Raw genomic sequence first — 8,439 nt, 5'->3', positions numbered from 1 at the left:
TCTCGATGAAAAGCATCACCCGTTGGGTGACCTGCTTGGCAGCTAATCTCCCTATTTGCACTCATATGTCCTGTTGTGACACACAAATACGCAAAACGAAACTCAAGATTAAGTTAGCTAACTACAACTAAGAAGAACGAAAATTCTATTAATCTAAAAAATTTCAAACAACACCACTCCCCGGCAGCGGCGCCATTTTGATGTTTATCGTGACCAACGACACTACTTCCGATTCAAGTGTCTACGATCGTCGATAATATAGTAACCCAACCAAGGGTTGGGGTCGTGTCCCAAGGGAGTGGTTTTGAGAATTTATAGAAAAATAAAGTTTAGTTCTCACTAGTTGTAGCTAAAGATATTCACGATTAAAAACATTGTAAATTAAAGGGGGACACAAAAGTGTCAAAAATTGATTTGGGGGTTTTGTCACAAGTGTAATAAAAACAACAAAATTTAAAGGGAAGATCAAGTATGGGGAGAAGTTGTTGGGCTTTGACTGCAATATAAATCGCTGAGTACATGCTTTTGATAGGAAATTTGTATGTTAATAGTGACTAGGCTAAGCTTTAGATGGAAATAAGTTCCCTCTCGGGCAACTTACCCCATTTCAAGTGGGTTCCTCTCGAACACCCATTTGCCGCATGAAGGCCAGCCTACACCTTACCCCACTCACTCTCTAGAGTTGAGTGTTAGGATATAGGACTAGGGCTCACCCTCTCGGATTGAACCTCATGTCGACCCACTCTTTAGGCCATCAGTCTAGCGGTCTTGGTTTCGCGACTTCTCTCTTGAGCAAGCCGAAAACACATGAGTGGTTTTGTATTTGCAACTACAAACCCATTAAATTAAACCACAACCACTAGGTGAAATCACCAATAAAATACATCTAACCTATCAGCGACCCAACAATAATATCAACACATATTTGCTAAATCACACCCCAAAAATGGGGTTTTTTAGCCACACATCAAGAGATGGAAATGTATACCTAAATCTGCTTGCATTCAAATGGGTATGAAAAATTAAGTCTTGTTATAGGCCAAGAATGAAGAATCCAAGAGACCCAAGTTAAATTCCTTGGAGATGAAATCCTCTTCTTCTTCAAGTTTCCAAAATTCTCTCCAAACTCAGAGCAAAAATAAAAGTACTGCTCTCTGTGAAAATTATAATAATTGTTCAACTCTCTCTAAAAATTAATAAAGAGTTTAGTATTTATTGACTTCAGAAAATAGTGATGGCGGATTGCTCGGCGAGGTTAGTCGGAATCGTCGATTAACTCGGCGTTTTGCCCTTTGGTGTAGTTCGTCGTCATCTTGCACCAACCTTTAGCATCGTTGTGCTCTGTGTCCTTGGGCGACATAGTACTACTTCGCGAAACTGCTCGGTGATGCGCCGATTGCTCCCTTTTTTGTCGACTTGATCCTTTCCTTCAGGACTCAACATACTGGAACAAAGGGCGGATTGCATCCCTTCGGAGAATCACCAAGAGTGCTTGGCGATGCTTAGGATTCAACTTCTTCATTCTTTTCAACCTTCTTATTCCTTTTTGCGCCTAAGTTTCCATGTTTCCACTAAAACTTCAAATACCTGAAACTTAAGTGTTTCATCAGATATTTAGAATAAATAAGCATTTGAGGACACCATTTATATTAAAATAAAGCCCTAAATGAGTCCAATTTGTTGACTAATCAGTGTGTCTATCACTTAGTCCAAGTTAATGACTCAAGTGTTGAGATACCTCATATGGAGTCAGTTTCAGTAGTAAAAGAGTTTCCATAAGTCTTTCCTGATGATCTTCTCGGAGTCCCTCCTGAGAGAGAAATAGACTTCGGCATCGACATTCTTCCAAATACTCGTCCTGTATTTATTCTGCCATATAGAATGGCACCAGTAGAGTTGAAAGAGCTAAAAGAGCAGTCAAAATATGTCCTAGATAAAGGTTTCATTTGATCAAATGTCTCACCTTGGGGCACTCCGGTTTTATTTGTGAGAAAAAAAGATGGTTCCCTTAGGATGTGTATAGAATACCGCTAGTTGAACAGCTTACTATCAAGAATAAGTATCCTCTTCCGAGAATGGATGATCTTTTCGATTCGCTTCAGGGTGATACTTGTTCCTGTAAGATAGACCTCAGATCAGGCTACCATCAGTTGAGGGTAAGGGAATGTGATATTTCGAAGACAACATTCAGGACCCGTTATGGTCATTATGAGTTCTTAGTTATGTCTGTTGGTTTGACCAATGCGCCTGCAACATTGATGGACCTTATGAATAGAGTATTCAAGCCTCATTTGGATATGTTTGTTATCGTGTTCATTAATGACATACTAATCTATTCAAGGAATGAAGAAGATCATGCTAGTCATCTCAGAATAGTTCTCCAAACTTTAAAGGATAGAGAGTTATATGCCAAGTTCTCTAAGTGTTAGTTTTGGCTTTATTTTGTGGCATTCTTAGGCCACATTGTGTATGGAGAGGGAATTAAAGTTGGTACTCAGAATATAGAGGCAATGCAGAATTGGCCTAGACCCATATCTCCAACTGATATTAGGAGTTTCTTGGGTTTGGCTGGATATTATATAAGGTTTGTAGAGGGGTTCTCATCTATTTCGTCTCCTTTGACCAAGTTGACTCAGAAAACAATGAAGTTTCAATGGTCTAAAGCTTGTGAGAAAAGCTTTCAGGAATTGAAAAAGAGGTTGACTATTGCCCCAGTATTGACCTTACCAAAAGGTACACAAGGCTTTGTTGTGTATTATAATGTGTCTAGAGTTGGTTTGGGTTGCATGTTAATGCAGAATGGCAAAGTTATAGCTTATGGCTCTAGAGAGTTGAAAGTTCATGAGAAGAACTACCCAACCCATGATCTAGAGTTGGCTGCCGTAGTATTTGCTTTGAAAATATGGTGCCATTATGTTCATGGTGTGCATGTGGATGTGTTCACCGATCACATACACATGAGGTGGTTAGAATTACTCAAGGATTATGACATAAGTATTCTTTATCACCCAGGTAAGGCTAATGTTGTTGTTGATGCTTTAAGCAGGTTGTCTATTGGTAGTACCACCCATGTTGGGGAAGAAAGAGAGAGTTAGCGAAAGATGTGCATAGACTTGCACGATTGGGAGTCTGACTAATGGATTCCACAAAAGGAGGAGTAATGGTGATGAATGGGGCTGAATCATACTAGTGTCAGAAGTAAAGAGAAGCCAGACCAAAATCCTATTTTGCTTGAATTAAAAGCAATGATCGTAAGCAAAAAGTATTGCTTTTGAACTAGGGGGGATAATGTATTGAGGTATCAAGGTAGGTTGTGTGTACCAAGGGTGGATGAACTCCAAGAGAGGATCATGGGGGAAACTCATAGCTCCAGATATTCCATTCATCCGGGTTCCAGAAAAATGTATTGTGATTTGAGAGAAGTTTATTGGTGGAGCAGTATGAAGAAGGGCATTGCAGAGTTTGTTGCTAAGTGTCCAAATTGCCAACAAGTTAAGAAAGGGCATCAAAGGCCCGATGGTTTGGATCAGAATATAGAACTCCCGGAATGGAAGTGGGAGATGATCGGTATGGACTTCATAACAGGTTTACCAAGGTCTCGCAGGCATCAAGATTCCATTTGGGTGATTATTGATAGAATGACAAAATGAGCTCATTTTCTGCCGGTAAAGACTACCCATTCAGCAGAGGATTATGCTTAGTTGTATATTCAAGAGGCGGTAAGACTTCATGGGGTGATGGTCTCATTATTTCAGATAGAGGTGCGCAATTTACTGCACAATTTTGGAATTCATTCCAAAAAAGGCTTGGGTTCAAAGGTGAACTTAAGTACTGTCTTTCACCCTCAGACAAATGGGCAAGCAGAGCATACTATTCAGACTTTAGAAGACATGTTGAGGGCTAGTGTGATTGATTTCAAAGATAATTTGTATGATCACCTACCCCTTATTGAATTTGCTTACAACAATAGTTACTACTCTAGCATCCAAATGGCTCCTTCTGAAGCTCTCTATGGGAGAAGATGCAGATCTCTTATTGGATGTTTTGAAGTTGGTGAAGCAGGGTTGATAGATATAGACTTAGTGCATCAAGATATGGGGAAAATGAAAGTGATTCAAGAGAGGTTAAAAATGGCGCAGAGTCGTCAAAAAATCCTACACTGATGTTAGGAGAAGGGAGTTAGAGTTTGAAGAAGATGATTGGGTATATTTGAAAGTTTCACCCATGAAGGATGTTATAAGGTTTGGTAAGAAGGGGAAGCTTAGTCCCTGTTATATTGGCCCTTATAGTATATCCAAAAGGGTTGTTAATGTAGCTTATGAGTTAGAGCTACCCCAAGAGTTAGCAGCAGTTCATCCGGTATTTCATATTCCCATGTTGAAGAAGTGCATGGGAGATCCTTTACTTATCATACCAACTGACGATATTGGGATCAAGGATAGCTTATCTTATGAGGAGATTCTAGTTCAGATTCTAGATCGTCAAGTTCTCAAGTTGAGGACTAAGGAAGTAGCATTAGTCAAAGTTCTTTGGAGGAACCAGTTTGTTGGGGAAGCTACTTGGGAAGATAAAGAAGATATGAAGAGGAGGTATCCACATCTCTTTGAGACCGGAGAAATTCTATATCAAGGTACTAATTATCTTCTTAGTACTTTTTAATTTATAAGTTGGCATGTTGTATTTGCATTGCTTGTTGGGTGTTTGAACTGAATGTTAGATGTTACACCCTTAGCCTACTAAGAGTAATCTCAATCGAGGATGAATGTTCCCAAGGGGGATATATTGTAACATCTCGCTATTTTGAAAGAACTAGAAAAAGTTAGAATTGGAAATAATCATTTTAGGAAAGAAAGAAATTCTGAAAAATTGGTTATGTTAAGTATGGGTTTTTGGTCAACTTCAAACGATCATAACTCCTAGCTCAGGATGAGTTAGGTATGCTTCCAGATATCGTAGGAAAGATCTTGGAATAATATTTCCAACTTGATGTTTGCGTAATAAAGACACAACTTTCAATGCAAGTGTCTACGATTGTACAATAGTAAAGTAACCCAACCAAGGGTTGGGGTCGAGTTCCAAGGGAGTGGGCTTGAAAATTAATAGAAAAATAAAATAAAGTTCTAATTAGTCATAGCTAAAAATATTATAGAATGTAAACATGTTAAATCTAAGGGGTGAAGCAAGCGTCAATTATTAATGGGGGTTTGCGACAAATAAGCGAAAACAACAAAAATGTAAAGTGTACTAATCAAGGAGACGAGATTCTAGGGATGTGATAGGAGTACGGGGTAAACTAAACTATTGGGTACATGCTTTTGATAATAAATCCGTTGAATATTTGTTTCTAGGCTAGACTATAGTGGGGGTAAATTCTCTCTCGAGCAACTTACCCCGAATCAAATGGGTTCTTCTCGAACACCCACTTGCCGCATGAAGAACAATCTCTTCCTTAGACCACTAACTCTCTCGAGCTGAGTGTGTGGGAGAAGGACTAGGGTTCACTCTCTCGAGCATAACCTCATGTCGACCCACTCCCACCGGCCATCATAGTCTTAGTTTTACGACCTCTCTCTCGAGCAATACGAAAGCACAAAGGTGAAATCCTATTTGCAACTAAAATTTCATTAAGTTCCACCACAATTACTAAACGAAATCACATTTACACAACAGATAAACCATCAACAAGCAAGACCCAACAGATATTACTCATATTCACAATATCACATCCCAAGAATTGGGGTTTTAGCTAGATATGTAAAAGAGATAGAAATTTATACCAAAATGAGTTTGCATTCAAATGGATATGAAGATTTAAGTCTCAACACAAGCAAAGAATGAAGAATCCACAAGACCTGAGTCCAAATTCTTGGAGTTGAAACCCTTTGAATAATCAAGTTCTTCAAAACCCTCTCCAAACTTAGAACTCAAAAGTCTATGTTAAAAATTGTATATAAAAAACTGATATTAAGCTACAACTCTCAACGAGTATTTATAGTTTTAAAAAATTTGTGCTGCAGTGGATCATTCGGCATCGTTAGTCGAGATCGCCGATCAACTCAGCGATCTGCCCTTTGGTAGGTTTCATTGCCATCTTGATTTAACCTTCATCATCGTCGTGTTTTGGATCATTGGGCGACATAGTACATCTTCGCGGAACTCCTTGACGATGCGCCGACTGCTTCTTTTCGCCGTCGATTTGATCCATTCTTTTAGGGCTCAACACACTGGAACAAAAGGTGAGGTAAGATCATATGGCGACACGACTAATGGCTTCGGTGATCCGCATATCTTCATTTCTCCGTTCTTTCAGGTTTCTTTGTTCCTTTTTGCTCAATTGTGTTCATACCTTTGTCTCCAAGTCTAAATACCTGAAACTCAAGGTATTTCATCAGTTTTTTGAGACAAAATATGCATTTGAGAACACGAAACCTATTAAATCGTAGCCCTAAATGAGTCCAATTTGTGGACACATCAACACCCCCAACTTAAACTTTTGCTTGTCCTCAAGTAAAACTAAAGTTCAGCAGTTCAAAAAGGATGTCTCAAACAATGCTACACAATATTCAATCATGAATGCACACAACAAGACTCAATTTACTTATGCAAAGATCAAATGTGCACTCAAATATTCAAGTTGTAATTCACCACTATCAAATAATCTTGTGTTCACAATACTTGCTTCAAATGCAAGTTCAAGCTCAACTATAGTGTTCAAATTCCCTCACATAAAGAATGTTTCCATTTTCACACACAATGAGTTAATCATTTAAAAGTTCTGGAATCAAATGCAACACTCACACTCAAAAGGAAGAACACTATGCATCCTTTCACCCATAAGATTGCCAGTATTTTCCAATCAACATTTGTTTCAGCTCACTCAAGATCACTAAGGTCTTTCAAGGCTTGTAACGGAGTTGCGTGCAAAGGTATGGTCATTTAGGCTCAGTGACTTTTGTCCTCATGAAATGTGGTGCTCTCAACACTTTCTTTCCTTTTCTTTCATCATTTTCATTAGTGCTCATAACTCATCCTAATATTCACTTTCCATGAATTGTTTGGAAACCCCCATTTCTTTTGTACTTTATTCCACAACTTTCTTTTTCATTCTTTTTCTTTTTATTTCTCTTTTCTTTTTTTTGTTATATGGAGGGGTTCCATCTTTCCCGAAACAATGGGTAAGAGGAGACTTACCTTGCACTTCTGGACTTGCCCTTATCTTTTGACCACACCCCCAACTTAGGTTTTTGGCCTAAGTTGGCTATTAAACTAAATCACAACTTCATGAGGATTATGGGTAATGGATAAATAAAGGTCACTGTTTTCATCAAGTTTCTTTCAAAGAAAGGTAAGGCTCAACGGGTGTTCAAAAGAAGTTCACACACACTCACAGGGTAGGCCACAAAAGAGGTATATGTCAAATTGGGTCACACTCTTAGAAGTTGCCTAAAATCATATCAAGAGATAGCATCACTTAGTTGACCGGACAAACGGGGAAAATTCTAGGATCCATCATGCATAGTTCACAGGTAAGCTCATCACACAAGGCATCGACACTAAAGTCAAACAAGGCTCCACACTTTCGCTAGTGTGCAACGGTTATCATAAGAGAATCAATTTGATTATTGGCTAGTCACAACGAGATGCAAAGAGTTCACATATTGGCTATGCAACTTCATTTGGCCTCATTGTAGCCGCATATTCATGTTTATTCGATTATAAGCACTATCCAAGTCATCCGTATTGATTGGAGCTGATACTCAAATTTGTGAAGGAACAACCATATTCAACACAGAAGGGGTGGCAAATTTTTTTTGGAAGGGTCAAAATTATTTTGCAATTTAAAACACGGAGCCATAAGCTCAAATCTTCCACGAAAGCAATATTTAACACAATTATAGCTTACAACCCAAATACATAAACAAAACATAATTCATGAATAGCACACAAAGGTGGGCCTCACCCTACCACAAATAAAAGCAATTTGCCCTCAAATGCAAATAATGCAAAATCCAAAATGTAAAATAAAGAAAGACAGAGAGGGAGATAAAGAGGAATCCTGTCTGTGCAGTCTCTCTATCTGTCAGGGCATCAGCGCTCGATGTGTCAGCCTGGAATTTAATAATGGTCCAGAGAGCCTCTTCAGAAGATTCAACGGTAGCTGACCTACTGAGATTGTCCAAGTCATGAGCCGCCAGAAAGGAGAGGATAGCTGTGAAAAATCCACGTCTTCACGAGGGATTAGTGGGGTCTCAGGGATTTGTTCTCTTGCTTGTACTGGCTTCTTGTCCTCATTATCCATTTTAGGAAGATATATTGCCTTTGTATTTTTCCTAATATTTTTCTCTCTTGTTTGTCAAGGTGGCATGTCTCTTCCAGCTACTTTCGGTCTAGCCATTTCTACTAAGCATTGAGAAAAAGTTAGAAGGTATTAGACAAAAG

Source organism: Solanum stenotomum, chromosome 5 (assembly GCF_019186545.1).
Source record: "Solanum stenotomum isolate F172 chromosome 5, ASM1918654v1, whole genome shotgun sequence".
In the NCBI taxonomy this organism is placed as follows: Eukaryota; Viridiplantae; Streptophyta; class Magnoliopsida; order Solanales; family Solanaceae; genus Solanum; species Solanum stenotomum.
This window is presented reverse-complemented; position numbering follows the sequence as displayed.